We start from the raw sequence: 6890 nt of genomic DNA, 5'->3' as shown, positions 1-6890 counted from the left end.
TTATACGACATTATCTGTTGTTGTAGCTCAGCATCACATCAGACGGGATCTGGAGAGCTTTGGTACCGAGTTGGTGTTTGGTGATCATCAGGCTTTCATTGCTAGCTTGGTGATCCAGCCGACTTTATTTGAATGTATTAAGGTCGCGTAGGCTAGTGATGCATAGTTGGTGGAGATGATGGAGAAGGTTCAGCAGGGATTGGCTACGGAGTTCAACATCTCTGAGGGAGGTGTACTGAGGTTTGGGACTAGATTATGCGTTCTGAACGATGATGAGATCATAAGGTTTATTTTAGAGGAAGCGCATCGTTCTTTGTGTATAGTACATCCTAGTAGCACGAAGATGTATCATGACTTGCGCGAGACCTTCTAGTGGTCTGGTATGAAAGGGTAGATTACTCAATTTGTGGAGCAATTTCTGATGTATCAGCAGGTGAAAGCTGAGCATTAGAGGCCGGAAGGACCGTTATAGCCCTTAGCTATTCCGGTGTGAAAATGGGAGCACATTTCCATGGACTTTGTTACCGGATTGCCACAAGCGCTTCACGGGCAGAATGCCATTTGGGTGATCGTGGATAGATTGACGAAATCTGCTCATTTCATACCGATGAAGGTTAGCTACCCTTTGAGTAGGCTAGCGGACTTATACGTGCATGAGATAGTAAGAATGCACGGTGTACCGACGTCCATTGTATCAGATTGAGATCCGAGGTTTACTTCTCGATTCTGGTTGAGCTTACAAGAAGCATTGGGGACGAAGCTTACTTTCAATACAGAGTTCCACCCCCAGATAGATGGACAGTTAAAGAGGACAATACAGATCTTGGAAGATATGTTACGGGCTTTCGTGTTGGACTTTGGTGGTAGCTGGATACAGTTTATGCCGCTACTAGAATTCGCTTATAACAATGGCTTTTAGGCTAGTATCGGGATGGCACCGTTCGAGACTCTGTATGGTCAGAGGTGTCAATCTCCTCTGTATTGGGATAAGGTTGGTGAACATCACGTGTTAGGACTTGAACTTGTTCAATAGGCGTCTGAGAAGATGGGTTTGATCCGGGAGAGGATTGAATTAGTTCAGAGTCGGCAGAAGAGTTACGCGGATGTTCGTCGCTGTGAGTTAGAGTTCGAGGTGGGGGGTAAGGTATTTTTGCGAATCGCTCCGATGAAAGGGGTGATGAGATTTGGAAAGAAGGGCAAGCTGAGCCCGAGATATATCGGACCATTTGAGATTTTTGAGTGAGTGGGTCTGGCAGCCTACAGGATTGCACTACCCCCCAGCACTCTCGAGGATCCATGATGTGTTTCACGTATCCATGTTGAGGAGGTACGTGTTGGATCCTTCACATGTTATTAGTTACAAAAATGTAGAGATTGGGGATACTTTAGCATATGAAGAGATACCTGCTCAAGTTCTGGACCGTAAAGTTCAGAAGCTTCGTACCAAGGAAATACCGTTAGTGAAAAATATTGTGGCAAAACCACAAGGTTGAGGAAGCTTCTTGGGAACTAGAAACGGAAATATGCTGGAAGTATCCATAGTTGTTCTAAGTATGTGTACATTTCTCTACTTTGGGTTGGGATAGGTGGTTAGTCATTGGAAGTGTATGTTATTGTGAACTCCTAAAACGGTTGCGTGTGTAACCATGGTATTCCTCCGCCATAAGTGAGGGTATATATGTATATATTGTGACGAAACTGCGTTGTAGTAGTCACCAGTTTCTTTCCGAAATTACGTATATGTATTTGCTTGTATGTTGAGCTTATGAATGAGAGATGACAAATTTTGAGGATGAAATTTTTATAAGGAGGAGAGATTGTAAGAACCCGAACCGTGATAGGTGGGTTTAATTAATCAAAAGAGGGACAAATTGGGAATCGAGCAGAGTTCATCGACGAAGTCCATGTGCGTCTCGTCGACGAAATTCAGAGGCTCGTTGATGAGGAGAAGCCGAGAGATTTTAGAAAATCGATAATATCAGGATTTGTTGACGAAGCCATCGTATCGTCGACGAGTTGACTATATGGCCTCGTCGATGAGGACGCCATTTGTTGACGAGGGCAGCCGGGTCAAAGGGGCTATAAATATCTTTTCTTATTATTTCTCAACTAAGAAAACTAAAAATCCTCTCCTTCTCTCTCTAGAACTTGAAGATTGCTTTCTCTCTCTAGATTTCTTCGCCGTTCATCGCCTGATTCGTAAAGCTGACGTTACCACTTGGATCATGGAAGGATTCTCTTCAAGAATAGTGGATCAGAATCTCGTTTCGGAGATTTTCGGGTTTCGGCTTAAAATCAAGGTAAGGCTCGATTTTCTTTTCTGATCCCGTAGTTTGGGAGATAACGGAGTTGTGAATATATTCTATACTGCGTTTTATAGATTTTGAGAACTTGGTTCGCTGTTTAGGAGCCGTAGAGTTCGGGATTGTTCTTTTGGGGGAAAGGTAAGGGAATACAATTTATATTGGTTATTTTTGAAATCGAACTCGGTAGAACTGAGGTTCGCGGTCCTGTGTGCATTTTGGTTACTCATTTAGGGGGGATTTGACGGGTAAAATTATGAGTTTTTCATGTTACAGTTTTGGAAAAAAAAAAAAGGTATTAGGTTGCATCCCTGGTTTTGTTGAAAACCGTTTGTATATTGTGATTTATACTGTGTAATAGGGATGGTCGTACCTTGACTTTGTTTTAAACTGCATATGATTGGAAAATATGATTTTCGGATTACCAAATAGGTGTGATTTGTTTGGTTATATGAGCATGCATGGTTGTGTTTTATTGAAATGCAATAGGAACTGGGTTCTGAATTATTCCAAGTATGGAAGAGTGTCCGGCTCTATATCCGAGGGTGTGTGTTTATCGTCTGCCATGTAGGCAAGAGTGTTCGACTCTATATCCAAGGGCGTGAGCCTATATCGGTTGATCACCGAAGGGTGTGGATCCACCAGTTGTGCCAGTACGATGCCATGGGAGCCTGGGGCTACGCCATGTGCCGGTGGCGCCGTGTATCACAGGTTGGCTACGGGCCAACGCCGGATATCACGGACAGGCTACGGGCCGAGGGGTGTGACGACACTAGGTAGATCATGGGCGTGCGTATGCGTGTGTGTGCGTGTATGCACTACACTGGAACTGCATTGTGAAAATATTGGAAATGCTTTTAACTGTGTATATTTTGCACTCATGATAACACTCGAATGCCACACACCAATATAACCTGTGTTTGCCTTACTGAGATGTATCTCTCCTCTACTATACGTACATTTTTACAGGTCCTTCGAGTAACCGGAACTAGTGTCCTAGTGTTGGAAGCGTAGTGGCCGGTGTATTGCGGGTAGCGCTTGGGTAAGGACATGTTAGGTTACTTATTCACCCTCGGGTCCCATTATCGGGTTCGGGGCGTGACATTTGTGTACCTATTTTCTCAATATGAAACACAATTTAAACTTTCAACAATCTTCCAAAAAACTCAAATTTTAAATAAACTTTCAGTTAATTAGTCTTGGGTGTTAACCAATCAACGTACTCCCTTTAAGGTTTCCGCAATTTATATTGATCGATCAATGTACTCCCTTTCAGTTTCCGCAATCCCAAAATCAAATTAATCCTTGGTTTATTTAATGTCAAATAAATGTAGTTATTAAGAATAAAAAATTAAAATCCATCCACACAGTTTATATAAACAGGAAATTAAATAAGAGTAGGGAAGAGAGTGAGATAAGAGTTTTTCCGAGGTTCGGCTATACCCGCCTACGTCCTCGCCTTAGGCTAAACCACCCAAGGATTTCACTATAACCACTTCTTTATGGGCAGAAACAACCTTACAATCTCTCCTTCAATAGGCTAAAGTGCGCCTCTCCTAACGATACCCCACGCTTGGTCCAACAACAATTTAAGACCTCAACCGTATACAAAACAAGAACAAGTTTTAGATTACAAAGACACTTTCAACAAGAGCAAATTAGTACAACAATTCAGCACTAAAATATACTTCAATTCAAAATAATAATTGAAAGAGTTTGAAGCCTCTAAAAGTACATCACTGTGAGCTTTCTTTCTTAATTGAAAGAATTCAGTATAGGCTCAGAATTGTGTGAGAGATTCCCAGCAAACCTCAGTAGAGAATTCATAAAGTAATTGCATAAGAGAGCTTTTGAGAGTATTGAGAATTTTGAGAGCAAGAAAGCTTGATTGCTGTAACTGCTTGGTATGCTTGAATCCTTAGCCTTGGGAAGGTATTTATAGATGATTAATCAAGACTATTTTGTCTTCCCCAAGTAACTTGGAGTGTTTCCCAAGTTTTCATAAAAGTTAGATTTTAAAAGATCAAATTTAGAAAGTACCCGTTAAGTTTAAAATTAAATTCTCGAAAAGTTAGTCAACTGGAAAATATGAGTTAGTTGCCTGGAACCATTTAAAATACTAAGATTTTCAAAGTCAGAGCGAGTCAGTCAACTGGGAAGGCACGAGTCAGTAAAGTGGGTCCTCTCGGGTTGTTTAAAAATTAGTTCAAATATTTGTCAGTCGCCTGGAAAAACTGTGTCAGTCGACTAGGTCCTCTCGGGTTGTTTCAAAATCAATTCAAACATTTGTCAGTTGATTAGGAAAAACTTGTCAGTCGCTTGGAAAGACCAAAAATTGATTTTTTTTAAAATTTATTTCCAAATTCTTTTTACTCTTTTGCTTTCCCCAAAATAATTTAAGTCTTTTGAAAAGTATTTTCCGGTGTTTTGAAGGTTTTTTCAAAACATAGTCTCTAAGTCAATGAGATTCATAATAAGCTTCAAATTCAATCAAATTATCATTTGAAAAAAGTACTTACATAGAGACACTTTTTAAGACATTAAAACATTTTCTAAGTTCGGAGTCTTCATGCTTGTCCTTTGTTGAGTCATTTAAACTTTGAACTTCAAATTATCTAAGCTTTTAGCAAGTCCTCTTTGATATTCATGCTCTCATGATCTTCAAGCTTTCATATTCCTTTTCCATGGAGTCTTGCAATCAACTTTTGTAGTCATTGGAACTTGAGCTTAATGACCTGATCCTGAAGTTTCATCACTTGCAAAAAAAACGTGTTAAATGACCTTTTATTTGTTATCATCAAAATAAGATTAGTAAGTCATGTTAAGCCAACAATTTCCCCGTTTTTGATGATGACAAATAAGGAGCAAAAGTGAGTGAACCTTAATAAGGCTCCCCCTTACAATAAGCATATTTTTAATATTTTTTTGCGAGTATTTTTAACATTGTTTTACAAGCACAATATATATATATATATATATATATATATATATATATATATTAAATAGTAGCAACTTCAGATTTATTTCATATCACAATTATTTCAATATGTCATCATATATCATATAGCCAAATTTTGCTTTCAAGGTTTGCTAAATATCTCAATTTTGCTCAAACCTTCTCCCCCTTTTGACATCAATAAAAAAAAAAGAGAAAAATAGCAATTAAAGGTCCAAGGTAGACACAGAGGCATACACGCAAAATGATATTCTTAGAAAATCATAGGTGTACATAGTGTTGTAGGCAACTTGAGATACATACCAAAAAGCAAATTAAAATACAATCTGAAACTTAAACAAACTAAATGCATATATAAAGAGATAACAAAACAAAAAGCAACAAATAGAACATAGAAAGATCATCAAGCAGCATTATCATCATTTCCTTCATCTTTTTCTTCCTCGAATTCCTCATTTGATGCATCATCACTTGGATAATGTGAGGAACTAGCCTGAGAATGTTCTAAATGGCTAAGTCTTTGATCGATGGAGGAAATATGAGATTGAAGGGAGGAATGACTTTCTTGAAAATATTGAAGTCTTGAACGTACATCACCACTAAAAGTGGTGAATTGATGATGGAATGACATGAACCATTAAAGAGTATCAGGCTGTGGTTCAGGCTGCTGTTCAGCAAGTGGAGCTTGCTCAAGAGTTGGCCTTGGTGATCTTCTTCCTCTTATAAACCAACCCTGTTCATACTTCTCATATCCCATCTATTTTAAAGTTGTAGAATTGAACAAATCATATCGAGTTCTTTTGATGAACAACTTATTCGGAAGGATGATACTAAGATGAGAAAACAACATGTTGAGGATGCCACCATAAGGAAGAGTAACCCTACGAGCTTTCAGCCTTGTTCACATCCATTTTAAAAGCAAACTAGACAAGTCAAGCTCCTTCCTTTTCAAACGACACCACATAATGAAGCAATCCACATAGGACATGTAATCATGTGATCCAATTTGAGGTATGATATTGTAGGATATATTTTTCTGAAGAATCTGAGCTTGAAAATTCAGTTGAGTGTACTTTAGAGGAGTTTTAAATTGGTCGGGTGCTTCTACCATGATCAAAGGTAAGAATTCCTCGGGTGTGAAGCCTTGGTCCATAATCCAAGTACGAGAAAGTGCAGGACACTCAAAATCACCTTGGTCAATATGAAGAATAGGGGCCAAGATTTGAGGAGTTAAGAGAATTTTATGTCCTCTAACTTCGGTGGAAAGAACCAATTGATTTTGAGTTATGTTGGCATAGAAAATCTTAACAAGATTAGGGTATAAACCGTTTACAAAACAAGAACAAGTTTTGGTGTACAAAGACACTCTTAATAAGAGCAGATTAGTATAACAATTTAGCACTAAAATATACTTCAATTCAAAATAATAATTGATAGAGTTTGAAGCCTCTAGAAGTATATCACCGTGAGCTTTCTTTATTGAGTGAAAGAATTCACTATAGGCTAAGAATTGTGTGAGAGATTCCCAGCAAACCTCAGTAGAGAATTCAGAAAGTAATTGCAAAAGAGAGCTTTTGAGAGTATTGAGAGCAAGAAAGCTTGATTGTTGTAATTGCTTGGTATGTTTGAAT

Source organism: Malania oleifera, chromosome 10 (genome assembly GCF_029873635.1).
Source record: "Malania oleifera isolate guangnan ecotype guangnan chromosome 10, ASM2987363v1, whole genome shotgun sequence".
NCBI classification, from domain to species: Eukaryota; Viridiplantae; Streptophyta; class Magnoliopsida; order Santalales; family Ximeniaceae; genus Malania; species Malania oleifera.
The sequence above is the reverse complement of the archived record's forward strand: the minus strand, read 5'-3'. Positions refer to the sequence as shown.